The sequence below is a fragment of the Corvus cornix genome, chromosome 3 (genome assembly GCF_000738735.6).
Source record: "Corvus cornix cornix isolate S_Up_H32 chromosome 3, ASM73873v5, whole genome shotgun sequence".
Taxonomy (NCBI): domain Eukaryota; kingdom Metazoa; phylum Chordata; class Aves; order Passeriformes; family Corvidae; genus Corvus; species Corvus cornix.
Genome location: NC_047056.1, coordinates 55,095,357 through 55,111,896, shown reverse-complemented (window position 1 = coordinate 55,111,896; position 16,540 = coordinate 55,095,357). Strand labels below are relative to the sequence as shown.

The 16,540-nt window shown below is 40.4% G+C and overlaps 1 protein-coding gene across 3 annotated transcripts in view; it reads right to left on the bottom strand.

Annotated features, from left to right (window-relative positions):
• IPCEF1 (interaction protein for cytohesin exchange factors 1) overlaps positions 1 to 16,540 on the bottom strand; it is an 80,203-nt gene that overhangs the window by 53,315 nt on the left and 10,348 nt on the right. Inside the window, exon 1 of one of the 3 annotated variants that reach the window (XM_010400501.3) lies at positions 8,520 to 8,931. The exons of the other annotated variants lie outside the window; for them this stretch is intronic. The gene's annotated coding sequence lies outside the window, so the exon portion shown is untranslated. Of the gene's footprint in view, positions 1 to 8,519; positions 8,932 to 16,540 lie in introns of those variants that run through there. 3 annotated transcript variants of the gene reach the window in all.

Sequence of the window (16,540 nt, the reverse complement as noted above, 5' to 3'; positions counted from 1 at the left end):
ATAACCTTTGCTGTCATGGCATTGCAGCAGGTTTATGCATCCAATGGAAGTAAAAATTGAAAAAAATGTGAGTTTGGAGGACAAGTTTCGGAGGAAAAAAAAGAAAGAGAAAAGGAATTGTTGCCAAAATGAATCAGATTTCCTAAAATAAGACTAATACAAAAATTTGTGCCAGATAGAGCTGACATGGCTAGGCTGCTTGACACACTCCAACTTTCAACTCTGCCCTGTGCCACTTCATGAACCCACTGACTTCAGGGTCCTTTGCCCAGAGCAACTGTGGCATTTTCCTTTTGGAGAATTTTTATTTTTTCCCATCCAGTGGCCATTGGGATGAAAACCCAGCTGGGAGGCAGGAATCCTTGAGGTGGGGAATGGCCTTTCTTGCAGCACTGCCAAGCTGCCCCTGCAGGGGATCAGTCCCCACCCACAACATTGCTGAAGTCATCTTGTGGGCAGCAGTAATTTGATTTAAGGCAGTGAAACCAACTCTGGAGCAGAAGCCAACCAGTCTTTTCTGTGTATACAGGTGCTCTCCAGGGCACTGTGGATGGTGTTTTCTCCTCTGTCCAAAAAACCCAGTTACCTGAGAAATATTTCCTGAGCTGCCACCCTGACAAGAGATGTAACAAGGAAATTCAGTCCCATTACAACTAACACAATTGCAGTGTAATATTTCAGGATAACAGTAGCATGCTTTTGACTCCTGCATATGAGAATAAAAGGCCAGAAAAAATTGGTACTGTTTGCACTCTCTGAAGCTCAGATGTGAGTCTTTCTTCCACGAAGGCAATGTTTGTTTTATCAACAGCACTATGCAAAAGGACAACATTCACACTTCCAGGGAAATCTCAAGAGAACAGATTTTAAAAAATAAAGCAGAATCATTATGTTGACAATTACAAGGAATGAAACAGGTACGAAATATCTGGGGGACTTTCTGCTTCTTCCATCAAAAATTCCACTCCACATTCAAAAATTTCTCAAGAAACTGAAGTCTTGAGAGTCCTGTCTGGTTCTTCATTAAAAGATCAGGAGCAAGGAAGAGTTTATCTTCCTCCCACACATCAGAGCCCAGCAAATACATGCACTGCACTCAAACACCACCTCTGCAATAGGGCAAGGGAGAGGCATAGCAATGACAAACTGCCCTGGCAGGTTTCACCAGAGGGTGGAACTGCTTCTGCACTACAATGTCGTCTGCTGAGCCATACAGATTTGCATGTGACCTCCTTTCTCCCATGGCTGAAAGGCATTTCCCCAGGAACAAGAGAACGGAGAAAACTGGACTGCTGCCATCATGGCTTCTCCAGAGAAATTTAGCCAGTACACATTCCTCAATTCAACATCCAAGTTCGTGTGCTAATATATAGCATAGAATTTCTCCAAGACCTAGGACAGGCAGGCCAGTGAGCTCAGCAGGCAACTGGGAACCAAGTGCTCTTCTCAGTGTGTCTGAGTTAGACCAGATATGGACTGCTGAGAGGCAAAAATAATCACCTCTAGGATGAAAGCTCAAAAATATGATGAGAAGGTACTCTTAGAAACACTTTGCCCTGAAATCCAGTTTAATTATCTGTGATTTGCCTGCTTCTAGACTATTTCAGCAGTAGATTTGGGGTTCTTTTAAACACATTAGTTCTCATCTTCAACTGCTACCAGCCATATTTACTTTGACTTACATTTGCAACAAGCAAGAGAAAAAGCCTCTTCACCACACAAAAAGAGCACAGTAAGAAATATCTGCTAGAAGACAGACCCCCACCAGTGTGAAAAGGGCGTCTTGTCTAAGGTGGGTGGCATAACAAGCTCGTTGGCCCTGAGAGCTGCAATAAAACTTTAAAAACCCCCTATGACTGGTTGTAAATATTTGCTGCATGTAAACAATTGCTGCAGTACTGTTCTTCAGCCTTCCGTGCCTCTAGGCATTCGGGATTTACTGATTCTTGTTTCTTAAACACCATAGCCTTTGCCAGAACATCTGCACAAAGAAATAAATCATTAGAGATGGCATTTGCTACTCCTGCAAATGCAGATCTGACTACATCAGACACTTGCTTCTCAAATCTCACAGAAATGAACACTTTTCTGTACTCCTTTTCTGTAGCGTTGTCCTCACTATAGTAAAATCCCAAAGGAAAGCAGTGAGCCTTTTTCTGAAGGAGAAACCAATATGTTAAAACTACTTACATAGAACTAAAAACTGAAGTTGTTCTTTCACAGGAACAATTTCAAGGTTTTCCCAGAAGATCTGGATTTTTCTTTATGTGATAAGCTCTATTTCATCAAACTTTTGTCCTTATATTCCACCATACTATGGTTCTCAAAACAGTCTACACAACGTTAATCCGTGTCTCTTAGGAGAGATTTTATCTCTTCTCTGTTTTTCTTCTAAAAAGTTCCCAGCTGTTTATATCCTTTTATATTTAGAAGAGGGTATTCCAAGATAGAGCACCTCCATTTTTTAACAATTCTTATAGACATCTTTGAAGTTTTGTAGAGGAAAAGCAAATAGTCAAAATAAATTCTTGACTCCTCAGTGATAAAAAAATAGGAATCAAGACAATATAGAATTAGTATTATCACCTATTTAATGGTAATGTATATCTCAGTATCTGCAGGCTCAATAGTTACTCTTATTTCTGTGATTCTCTTTAAATAAATTATTTTAACTTATTACTTCAGTTTTTCCTCTTATTGGTGACAGAACCCCCATGGTAGTACAAAGAATAAATGAGAGGTAAATGCTTGGAAAAAAGCAACCCCACACTTGGTATTTCCCATTGCAGCAGAGCTCTAATTTATACCAATAACTGGAATTAAGCCACAATAAAATTTCTAAAGTTAAGTATGTAAGTAATATGTAAGTAAGTAAGTAATATTTATTTTCCAAATTATATTAAAGTCCTTGAATTTCAATTTTGTAACTTATGAAAAATGAAGTAATAATACAAAATTCATCCAAGTTCATAAGAAGGTTGGCACAAGAAGCCCACTTCTCATAAAGTGGGTGGACTTTTGACCATCAATCTGTGATTTATTGAGATCAATGAGGATGGAAAAAAAAGCAAGCTATTCCAAGCCACTTCAGGGGACTCAATATGCTTGTGTTGTTTTTTTCTTAAATGTCTGCCACTCCAGAGCTTAAGCCCCAGTTCTTAGCAGGAGAAGAAGAGCTGACTACAGGAATAGGATGCAAGAATGCTGAAAATGCTAAATTCAAGGCAGCCAAGCCTAAAACTCCACAGAACGCTGTCAGGTCAGAACACTGAACAGCTGTTCAAACTGGATGTCAATCAAGTTTTCAGCACATTTCATAATGTGTTGCATGTGCAACCAATATTTTCCTACTTTGTCACGTCCTTGAAAGTAAAAGAAGGGGAAGCAGCAGCAGAGGACAGCTATGGACTCTAACTGAGCACCCACTGTCCTTGCACATCCACAGGCAGCAATACAGAACCCAAATATAATATCATCTGATGTAGTATAAAGTTATATTTTGGCCCAAAAGTAGGAGCAACTTAGTGCCACATGCTGAGCAGCTGTTTCTAAAGCTGTACCAAGGTTTCCATCAGGAGACAAACAGGCCAGAACACAACCACTGCCTGAAAGTCTATCTGATCAGAAATCACTGAAGTGGAGGAATTGGAGAAAGCTCTACAGACTCAGCAATAAACCAGTACGAGACCAAGTCTTCTCCATGGGTTTAGGAACCCAAGACCAGAGTTAAATTGACCTGATTCACTGTGTTTCTAGGATTTTATCTTCACAATACATCTTTGCTGGAAATGAAGTGCATTCCAGGCACAGACAGCACATCCAGAACACAGAAAACTGCTGGAGGGTCTTGCTTACCCCTGCAATGGTGTGTACTACATGGCAATTTAGAATACAGATTCACTCTTCATCTCAGCAGTGCTTTAAGTGTGCTGGTCTCACTTGGGCACAACCCACAAGACCCCAGGTAGAGACACTATATGAAAACCACAAATGAAAAAAAGAAATTCCAGCACACTAAATTCCTAGTAAATAAATAAGTAAGTAAGTAAATAAATAGTGATAATTTCTGTTTCTTAATTCCAGCCCTCTTCCCTTCCCTCCCAATTCCCTATTTTGCTCTTATCTGTAGAGACATGCTAAACAACCAATTTGGGAAATGCTGCATCTTACTAAATACAAACATCTTCACATTGTTTCTTTCTGAGAAAATCTGACTATTTGACATCACCTCCTTTCTCCTTGCACTTTGTAAGATTCACACAAATCATTTAAAGACTGTATTAGGGAGCTACAGAAAGCTCAGGCAATAAGCAAATTACTGTGTGTTAGCTGAGACACATTAACTATGAAAGAGCTTTAAGGCAAACTGAATTGCCTAGTGGTTGTTTTTGCTTTAGATTAAGAGAAAATAAGCACAATTAATATGACTCAGCTGGTGTGGTATTTTGATGGTGCATGTACCCAGAAGCTGCTCCTAGAAGAACCTAGTAGACTTAGATGCACCACAGAATAAGAGCATGAAGTCTCTTGAGACCTTGCAAGAAAGAACAAGGATAACGAAAGAGCTGCACAATGTAACAAAGCAGGGAAATATGTAAAGTGATTCACAGCATTACCACACAAAATATTTTTGAAGAAACTTCTCTGAAGTATTAGCAACAGGGATTGCAGTAGGCTTGCTTCCATTACAATGGACCACGTGTACTGTAGGAACAGGGAAGAAAAGACAGCTGCTCTTGGCAGGTTCCAGTTTAAGACAAGCTACAGCAGGAGGAAGTAGGCAGGAATCAGGCAGAGTCCAAGATAGCAGTGAGACAACAACCACCAGGATCATATTTTGGGTCTCCTGAAGCCTGAGTACACGCATTGTCAAAGGTTTTTGTTAGCACCAGAGCAAGGGCTTTGAAAAATAATGAGATAGTATACATTCAAATGCTTGTAAAACTAAGAGAGAGATCCCAGGCAGTGAAGGATCCCAGGGAGTTCACAGTGAGAATTCAGGCTCAGTATGTTTAATGCTGTTCGGAAGTATAAATAAATATGATGGGAGATTTATCAATGAACCAGAGTAAGAAAACTATCCTTGCAGTGAGTTTCTGAATTGATATGAGGTGGTGAAATTACTTTTGTCAAGGCCAGACAATAGGAGATTTCAGTAAAAGTGACATTATCTAATGACAGCTTGGATAACAGTATAATTCTGTGTATGGAGAGTAAAGGCATTTGAAAGTTTATGTGAAATTTAACCAATAGCTTGGAAATGAGAACAAAGAACTGAAGAAAGTGCTTAGGCTATATCTTTCTTGGTATGATATTATTGTCAGTAATAAGCAAGTATGACTTAGGAAAGGTAGAAGTTGATCATGCTGGCTGGATTCAACTGAAGGCTGAGCCACGACATATCAGAGAAACAGGCCAAACTCTATATTTGGTAAAAAAAAAAAAAGACAATTCTGTGTTGAGGAGTAGATCTGTCCTTCATAGGAGGATGTTTGTGAATAAAATCACTTGGGCAAAACGTGCAGAGGAATGGATCAGAGTGCAGCACTGTTTATTAGATCACAAACAGTATTTGAGGTATATCAGGACCTTCTGAAAGACGTTTTGCATGTGTTTTCAGAACACAGGTGGAGAACTATTGGCAGATAGAATCACTTTCAGATAAAACTGAAGGTAAATGCCAGGGTAAAATGAAGGCAGAATGGACAGGGGTTTGTTCATTGATTGTAGTTAATAGAAGAAATAAGGACATGTTAGCTGAGAAAGAGAGAAAGGCTGGAGGAGGTTTTGGAGAAAGGCAAGGTAGAGAAGTCAAAGGAAGATGAGCTCTGCCTAGATGAGGAAGCCATATCTGCAGAAGAAGCAGTTAAAGAAGTAGTAGGTGATGCAAGGCCATGTCATTATGTTGATTTTTTTTTTGCTTCCCCCCTAGAAGCAACCCACAAGACCTGTTTGGAGGGAAAGGACACAAGAATATGGGGACAACTGTAAGCATAGGCACAGAGAAAGCATGACTCAGCTAAGCCAGAGGCAGGGGATAGAGTTAGAGGAGGACAGACACAGCCTATTGACAAGATTTATGCTGGAGATGCCCCATAGCAAAAGCAAAAGAAACAGACACTGGAGGACAGCCAGACTAACTTGATGATAGGAAAGAGAAGTGAGCAATTAAAGAGTAGAGGGGGCTGCAAAAGGGAAATATTTTTAGAAATATACGTTGCTAAGGCAAAAACAGTGCACACACTTTGATGAGCTGTGTCTTTAACTGCATGTACTGCTTTCCAGAGAAATTCTTGAGAGAAAAAAATGCGGCTCTGCTTTGGGCAAGAAGGAACCGAGATGCAGAAAGGGGTAAAAGGTATAGTTTCACATGCAACATTACCTCTGTGCCCATCTCCCTGTCTAGTGATTGTGCAACACTCAGCATGATTTTATCAGCATTAAGTGACGCATCGGGAAGGAGACACAAAACCAGTAGTAGCTACACTGGCCTGTAAACAGGACTCGTGAGTTAACAGGGCGTTAAGTGACTCCTTGAAGAGAGTTCTGTGAACAAAATACTGAAACTAGTCAGCATCCAGCGACTATGTCATCCAGCAATAGCCTTTTCCCTGGTTACTGCTCCTACCGCAGGATCCAACAGCAACTGAGAATCTCCTCGGACCTCCCTGTGACAAGCTAGTGAGCAGCAGGCTGTAAATCCATGCCATTTAATCAAGCGAGTGCACAATACACAATACTGTTGCCTGCACAGTGCCCTACAGCTGTGTCTGTACCCACAGCAGACCTTGTCCTACTAACCCACAACCATGTCGGTATTACTTTAGAGAGATCATGGGGGAGTGTGTAAGGGATGGGTTTGCGGGGCAAGGGGAAACATCTAGAATCAACAAGGACAAAACACAGCATCTTAAAAAATGAGGAAGCTCTTCAGCCTCTATTGGCTTGATGCCTTCCCCCCTCACCTTGCAGGTACTGCACGGGGCTGGTGTAGAGCCTGCCATGCTGAGCGGGCAGCACCCAGCTACTGCACCTACTGAACGAAACACACTCAAAGAGGTGAGATGCAAATGCTGTGTTCTGGCAGCTAGACAGCCCTGCAGGAAATCAGGTCTCCCAGTATGCATGGGGACAAGTAGCAAACAGCAAGAACCCAAAGTTCACATGAACATTAGCAGCCTGGCATTAATAGCTCTTACCATTTATAAAGTGAAACAGAACTTTCCACCACCCTGTGATGGAAAAGGGGCAGCAGTAAGGCAGCATGCTGGGCAAAGTGAAGGTGAATGCAGCATTTGAAAGCAGACAGTTTCAGCATGCCTGACCAAGGCACACAGCCTCCACAGGCCACAGGACATCTACCTGGTCACTGTGTGCAGCTCTCCCACCAGAGTCAACGCCAAGAGAGGGGTACTGTGGGAATCTCCTTTCCACAGACGTAGTTTTTGAATCTAGAAAATTTCACCACAGGGGACGGTACAGAAAGGCCATTCTGTAGCAAGTCACAAAACAATTTCTCTCTCCTTTTTGAATTGTCACAAACCATTGAACATGGGCATAACTGGCTGACAGGAAAATCCTGCCAAACTGAACTGCAGTTCCTGCACAGGGATAAAAAAATCTTCCAAGGAACTCAATTAATACTACTGAGCTCTACACCCCAAAAAGAACTTGTTGAAAGCAAGTAGGTAAGTGAACAATTAAACAAGATGCTAATTTCCACTTTCTCCAGAGGCACATTTTGTTGAGAAAAACTCGAATCCAGAGATAAAGACAGGGGTTTGGGTTTTCTGTTTCAGCTTAAAGGACATGAGATTTTACTTGCAGCTGGCCTTTTGTATGGGTAAGCCCATTCACATAGTACTTTAGCCATGTCTTTACTCATTCAATTTAATGTATATGAGAAAAAGAGTAAAATTAATGTACTCAAAAATTCTTTTCACAATGAAAACAGAAATAATTCTGCTCAATGCTGTCACCACAGCACAATACAATCTACTCCCATATTGCACCCTAAATTCTCTTTACACAACACTATTTGCACATTTTACTCTAGGAAACCAAAATCAATAAGGGAATTGCTTCAATTTCCATATTACACATTTGTCTTCACAAATATCAGATTTACATGAAACAGTCATGAATAGATTGTCACTGTGCCCCTTGATGGATCTTAAAACATAACTGAATTAAACTTGTCCAGAAGAGAATTATTCGTATACATGTTATCCCTTGTCCTCACTCAACAAACATTTTTTTCTAATTATTTCATTATTTTTTAGTGATCCATTTGCATTTTTAACCAAAGTGCAGAGGGGGAGGGGAGAACACGAGATCTTTTACACAGGCCTTTAAAAACAGGCAGCTACTTGCCTGTGTGAACTTCCTTTATTGTACAAAGTAAGCCTTGTTTCTTATCAGCTAAAACTATACTGTCTTTTAAAAAGAAAATAGATGTGACTAGACAGAAACAACTAACATTTGTCACTTAAACAAAAAGAAATAAGTCACAACCTTACCAGCAAGGAAGTCTGATGAATAGCCACACTTGTCCCATCAGCTCCATACACCTTGCAAAGGAGAGAGGAAACTCTTACAGAAATCAGTTGCAACGCTGAAATTGCCCAAGAGGAAACTGATGTCTCTTTTACAAGCCATGACTACACAAACCACAAGTCAGGCATCTAAGCAAGTGCTAAAAGCCTTGCCTGCCAGAACTGTTAAGGCTAGAACCTAGACATGTGGAAGCAGGGTAGGGGATGGGAATAAAATATTAGAAATGTTCCCAGATGGCTAATTTTTAATATTTTTTGTTTGTTTCCCAAATGGAAATTGGTTTAAAAGATGTACTCTCATACATTCCTCAGCAGAGGCTTGTGGGAGACAGAAGAAAGTATACAAAAGTCCCCATGACAAAAGGCACTCTCTAAGCCTCAGCAAAGCCTCTCTTGCTAACGCATTCCTCAGAGCACCACTCCAGTCCCAGTCTCCTGGAGGCCCCAGAGTTCACTCCTGAACCCCAAGGCGTGGCAGAGCTCAGGGCTGCCTGAGCCCAGCCACACCAAGGCAAGGAAGCCCTTGGGACAAAAGGAAAGACAGGACATGAAGTGCTGTCAGTTTGGTTTTTCTGGGTCATCTGCAAGGTGTGTCCCAGGAAATCCTATCCAAGCAGGGATGAGAGCAAGATCTGCAGACAACCACATGGATCTAATAGTTTCAAATCAACCATCTTTACTTACCACATTTCCTTTTCAACTAACCAACGGAGTGGTATGCCAAAATTAATAACCCTGTTAAAAATATGGGACAGATGCCTCTGTAAGTTACATTTTCACTAGGCTTGGGGAACAAACTAAATGAAAAATCAGGACCCTGTATTTTTGCGTAGTTTTCTGGCTTATGTATTCAAGTTTTAGCCTAGGGTATGTGGACTCCAAGAATGAATAAATATCTAGCACAAATAACCGAGTAACTTTTCATTGCTCTGTCTACACAACTCTACTTATTTCACATATTGCATTAGTCTATAAAGACAGAGCATGCACTCTGTTAAATTTCATCCTTCTTCAAAGTGATAGGCATTGCTAAAAATAAGGCAGACCATCACATACTTTTTCCTTTTTGACTCACTGGAATATTACAGACCAGTTTCCTCAAAGTAGGATGGAGGGCTGCTGCTGCCTAGGGATTCTCCTGCATTTTCTCAGATCTCTTTCCCTGTCACAGCAAAATTCCAGGGTCCAGAGTCAGGTAAAGGAGACATACAGAGATCTAAATGCTCTATTATTCATGACACTGAAATTACAGTGCCACCTGTAGGACATCGACAAAAAAAATGATTTGGGCCTTGCTGGTGCTGCAAATGCCACTTGTAATGATAGGGCTTTCTAATAGTCTTGGCAGAAGAACAGGAACATAAAAAACAGATGACTCAGTCTACAGGGAGTTACTTGAAAGCATTTTTCACATAGAGCAACATGCATTTGCACATCCAGAAGAGGATATTTTGCTACAAAGACAAATGTTTCGTGGAAGGAGAATGTGCCTGTGCAATACATTCATAGTCCACTTCAGAGCTTGTGCCAGCACAGGCAGGAGAGATCTGCCACATCCTCAACCACTTCCAGCCAAGACAGACATCACCCTTGAATCTAAGGAGAGTTTCCATTGTGGCTGCTCACTTTTTGTTTGTTTGTTTTTAACTTTTCCACTCTTAACTTAGTTTTTAACTATGGACCATGTTACCCAGTGCATCACACTTCATTGACCAGTATTTGCATTGCATTCATATGTTACCTTGCAGCAGTGTTGTGAAGCACTCATATATCCTTCCAAATATACTAATAAACTGATTTCATATTGCTTTCCCTTTTTTTTTTCCTCTTTACCAAAAGAGTATTTTTCCACTTTTCTAAGCCATAGCTAAGGTTTTTTTTTTTTACAAACATAGCTAATGTTTGTAAAGTCTTCTCTCCAATGTATCATTTCAAGATGTAAGGTAAGACAAAAGTAGATGCATCTTTGTAGCTAAATTTCCATTAATAACATTTTAAGTGGAAAGTACTCAACTGATTTACTTAATAGCTCTGTTGCTGCAAATGAACTTAAAAAGAGGAGGTGTACAACATGTTCAAGGGCAATTTATGTTTATTGTTCAACTGTGGTCAGAAACAGAACAAAATATTCTGATAGATGAGGAAGGGAATGGTGAATAATATAATGGATTTAGGAATGCTTTTGTTTGGATCAATGGCAGTTTTGTGTGGAATATTACATAACACAGCCATCACCAACAAACAATAGAAAGAATCTGTAAGACTAAAGAGAAAAGAGTGAAAAGAATGGTCAAGAATTTCCAGGGGAAAAAAATGAATCTATCTTGTAGGAAGATGGATTTTAATACAAACATGGACTTTAACATAAACAATGCTTTTTAGTGTGGTTTGACTGATAAGGGATTCAACATAAATAGTTTAGATTATAATTTACATAGGGAAACACATCTCCTCCTCAGTCAATGTAAAACAAAAGGGAAGGAACAAACAATGAAAGGTGATAAAATGAAGAGAAGGAAGTGGATTCAAGCACAGTGTTTGGAACTTTGGTACAGAATTGAAAATATTACTCCGTGAAACAGGGCAAATAGTATTCACTATGTGCAGAGAGCGGTAAATTAAGTAGTTTCCAGGAATATTAGGTTGAAACATTAATGGCAAATTTCACAGCATAAAAACATTATCCTAGTTTTACTAGCTTCTTATGGTCACAGAAGTGGCAAAGAGCCAGAGACCTTCACTAACTTTTGAGGTAGGTGCACAATACAAGAATAAAAATTGCAGTAGGGTAAGTGATGCAGAGAGTTAAAAAAAATTATTTATGTAGTTGTGCAAATAGAGGCTGTAAAAATAAAGGATTGTTGGAAACAGAATAACCAGAATCATATGTACCAGGGCACATATTAACATGAGGGTAGGTCACAGAGATGAGTGACACTTGGTGAGAGCAGGCAGGTTAAACTACTTTTCCACTGTGCTCCTACAGCAGATTTCAAATCCATTGGAGTTGGGAATTGCACAGCAGAAAACGTATCTGTCTGGTTAAAAACTCAAGACATAACATATGTATTTTCTCCTGAGCAGCAGTTGTAACAGAAAAAGGAAAAAAAAATCACCCAGTTTGCAGTTTATTTGCAATGAAATCCTATTAGACACTGTATTTTTTATTCAAAATGCTCTGTGAGTGTTTCTTACCAGACAGGAAAAGGTATCGCCTGAACTTTCCTTTGCCTACTCAGCCGACTAAGTAACCGATGAATGTACCAAAGGGTATGGGAAAGCCGCTGAAGGCAGATAACATATCACTTACCAACAAACCTATTGGCTGCATGACTCCTGTCACAGGCTGTAGAGACCACAAGTGGGACGAGATGAGTCTCTGTCAACCAATATGATTCATATTTGCCAAACCCACCTGTTACAGGCAAACCAGGTGCTACTGACTTGCACAACCATAAAGTTTTCCTTCTAAGCAGTAAAGATGTTCCAGCTTCCCCTGTGAGCTTTTTTTTCTATTTTAACTTGTTCCAGTTAATGAAGTAAATTTGAAACAGGGAGCATTAAGCTGTCATTGAATGCTCCAACACTGAGAGAAAGGTGGGGGTTTACACACATCACCTCAGTTTTGTGTTTCCCTCTCCCTCAGATCAAGGCACCCTTGTGGGAGCATTATTGGCAAAATCAAAGGGGAGGAAACCAGCTGTATATTTACCACTTGGCTAAATCCCAGTGTGAAACTTTGATAATAAAGTGCTGAGAGACAACATGAAACTGGAAGCCTTTGAGCAGGGAATGAGTACTCAGAGGCTCCAGGCCTGATTCTGGCACTGACTTACCACTTGACTTTGAACACACTTCTTCCACGGCTTTACCTCCACACCTTTAAAGGCGGTACACAATAATTACCTACACTGGAGGAATTTTATGAAAATTTAGTAATTAATTCCTCTAAAGTGTTTGGCGTTTCCCGGCTAAACTGCTTCACAAGCGGGAATCATATGAGCTGCCTTTGTAAGGACACCATTATCAGAAAAGAAAAACACCTTTAAAGTGGCCAGAAAATTGCTTAAACATCTTGCAAACAAACAGTTGCCAAAGTTAAGCATTAGACACTGGTTTTATTGCGGCACTATACTAATCAAGGACTTTAGCATCTGTACAGAATCCTAAATCCCACTCTTTGCTTCAAAGTCATTTCTTGCACAACTTTATGCCACTGCTTTCCTTTCATCTTTGATAAAAAGCCCTCAGCAGTTCTAGTCACATTAGCACTTACTGCTGCTTGTTGTGGCTGTATATGTTGAAAATGCCTGCCAGAGAGCCTGCAACAGCTTCCCATTGTAAATGTTGACATGGACACTTATCACTAGCCCAGCGACAAAAACTGGGTGTTCCAGATGCACTGGGAATGTGGTGCATTTGCAAGATGGCCAGCAGGCTATAGAGAGGGAAGCACAGCCAGGAGATTGAGGGACAGGATTATACTGCTCTGCTTGGTTTGAACCACATCTAAACGCCGTAGCCAATTTGGGGCACACACCCCAATATAGGAAAGATGGTGACAAACTGAACAAGCTCAGCAGGGGACACCAAGATGGTCAGAGTGAATGATTGGTTCTGTGAGAAGTTGAGGGACAATGACACTTCCAGCTTGGAGCAGGGACAGCTTCAGGGGCCCTCTAACAGCAGCCCTCCACCACCTATGAGGCGATCAGCAAGACTATGGAGATGGGCTCTTACCAGTGGTACACAGAAAACACTGAGACACAAGAAACAGAAGTTGAAACAGGAGAGCTGTAGACAGAATGTAAATAAAACCTCCTTCCTTATGAGGACAGTGGGACCAGTCACCCAGAGAGGTTGTGCAGCCTCTGTCCTTGGAAGTTTTCAAGCCCCGATGGGATAAAGCCCTGAGTGAGTTGGCCTGAGCTCATAGCTGATCCTGCTGGGAGCTGGAGGTTGGACTGAGGCCTCCTGCCCAGGTGGTGCAATGAGCCTGTCATTCTTTGTTAGTTCCAAACCTCCATCTGACCAGAAAATAATCCAAAAACCTGAAGAGAAAATATTAAAATGCCTTCCCAGAAGAAGATAGACACATATATTTTCAAAAGCAATATATGTATGAGCACAAACACAAGTTTAGGACAACCTGTGACTTGTACACATATGCAAAAATCTATGTTAAAATACAACCATAAAATATCACTGTTAGGGATATGATAATGAACTAAGACTATGTAATTTCAAAAAATATGCTCCTTTAGACATTGTCTTTTCTCACCATGACAAACGTCCTTCTCCTTCATTCATATATTTCAGCTGCTCTACCAAGTCACCCATAAAAAGTTTTTAAGTATATTTTTTCACACACAAAAAAAAGGGGTAAGGCCTTTATCCAACTATTTGGTATTTAAAAAATTATTCAGGAAAAGAGGAGAGTTGTTGGATGTAACACCTTACTTGAGAAGAAAAAAAATTAAAAAAGAAAAGCAATGAACAACATGCATATTTTTTGCATTCTAGCTCAACTGTTTCTATTCCAGTTGCAAGGTCATTTAGCAAAAGCAAAAATGAAAAAGGAAGAAAACTATTATATTTCTTGAAAATGAAAACATCTAGAAGTGTTTGAAAGTCTTCTAAAAACACCCCATATTATTTTCACATATATTAAATTTATTTTTTCAAATAATTCTAGGATTGGCCTCTAAGATTACTAAGGCATCTATTTTCTTGTAAAGAACCCAAACGAGGGAGATCCCATGTCAGTTGTAAGATAAATAGATAAAAAGCCAATGCAGCTATTGACTTAAGTTATTAAATTCAACAATTCATCAGCAATTCATCAATAAACTTTAATTATTTTATATATAAGTCACTGAGAGTGCATTGAATTCAATTATACTTTTGGGGTCACATGAATTACACTTAAATTCAAATACTGCCATGATACAGCCATCTGAAATTCAGAGTCTTTAAAAATCCGTAACTTGCAAAAGGTCAATTTTTGAGACATTGGTAAGAAAAGCCTGTCATACTATGTTTTGGTTGTTTGGGTTTTTTGTTGTTTGCATGTCTATTTATCAAATAATGGCTTTTCAGATTATACTACCATTAGGTATATACACATCATCTAAATTCATTTAGATTAACTGAATTTGCCCAAACAAATTCTCTCCCTTATTTCCCCTGCGGGCATTCCCTCTGGGCTGAGGGAAGCTGACTGCCGAGCTCTCACACCTCTGAGGGACAAAGGAGGTCACACAGCAATGCCAACACATTCTTCAGGAAGAGCAACGACCTCAGCTGCATGTTTGCCATTTCTGATCAGTATTTTCTGCTGAGGTTGTAAAGCATTCGCAATTGCTGCTTCCTTTTTCTCTCTTCCTCTCCCACAGCATTTGTCCCAGGCCCAGCAACAAACTTATCAGGTGAGGAGGGTGAAGGCTGCTCTCCAGTCATCCTTTCTGGCCAGTTATCATTTTTGCCCTTACTCCACTCCCCCAGGTTATTTGAATTTTTCATCCTCAGCAGTCAGTCATAATAAGGCGAGAGAAGGGAATAAAAGCATTTTTCAATACAGCTTAGTAAACGTTTGAGTCACTGTGGTCTAGTGGTTAAAATCTCCCTCTATTTTGAGTAGGTACTCAAGCACAAGGCTTCAAGAAATGCATTTGGGACTCGCTGTTCCTTTTTTACCAAGTCTTTTTTTTTCTAGGTTCACATGTTCCTCAACAGGCAATTTCACCTTGGTAAAGACTCAAGCTTGGAAATCTCCAAGTAGCATAAGGAAAACAGCTCACTGTTAAACTGTTAGGACTAGATTACACCCTGACTAAAAAAACCATAAAAGCCTAAGAACTTGAGACACATCTACCAACACTTTTACATTGCTAATGACAGCAATTCTGTGCAAAGGTGCTGAAGCCTCCCATGAAGGCACAACTGAGGATATTACACTGGGTTTTCCTTTGTAGTAAGAGTGATTGCTTAACCAGCTCTCAGAAAGGTTTGCAAACAATCCTTGATTAAGAAAACAATATTATCTATGGTATTGTCAACTCTAATTTTCAAACTCATCACCACAAGCAGCAATTTATTTTCCTTTTATACCAGAACTGACCAGTGTTTGGCACCCCTGAAAGCACCCTGGCTAAATAGGGAGCTCTCAGAGGAACTCAGGAAAAGAAAACAGTTATTGACCTTTGGAAGAAGGGGCAGGCAACTCAGGAAGAATACAAGGATGTTGTTAGGTCATGTAGAGAGAAAGGAGGAAGCTCAGCTAGAACTCAACCTGGCCACTGCCATGAAAGATAATAAAAAGGGATTTTAGAAAAACATTAACAACAAAAGGAGGGTCAAGGAAAATATCCATCCTTTATTGTACACGGGGGGAACATTGTCACTAAGCATAACGAAAAGCCTGAAGTACTTAATGCCATCTTTGCCTCAGCCTTTAACAGAAAGACCTGTTATCCTCAGGGCAACCAGGCCCCTGAGCTGGTAGACAGACACAGGGAGCACAAAAAAAGCCTGCAGTCCAGGAGGAGGTAGTTAATTACATGTTGAGCCACTTAGACACAAGTCTGCAGGGCTGCAGGGGATTCACCCAAGGGTACTGGTTTGTGGAAGGACTTGCCCAGCCACTCTCCAGCATTCATCCTCAGTCCTGACTAACCAGGGAGGTCCCAGATGCCTGGGTATCAGCAAATGTGATGCTCATCTACAAGAAGGGTTTGAAGGAGGATCCAAGGAACTACAGGCTTGTCAGCCTGACCTTGGTCCAAAGGCAGGTCATGGGACAGGTGAACTTGAGCGAACAAACACGGCAAGTACAAGACAATCAGGGAATCAGGCCCAGCCAGCAGGGATTTAGGAAAGGCTGGTCCTGTTTGAACAACCTGATGTCCTTTTATAAGCAGGTGACCCAACTACTGGATGAGAGAAAGGGTCTGGATATAGCCTACCTGGATTTCAGTAAAGCCTTT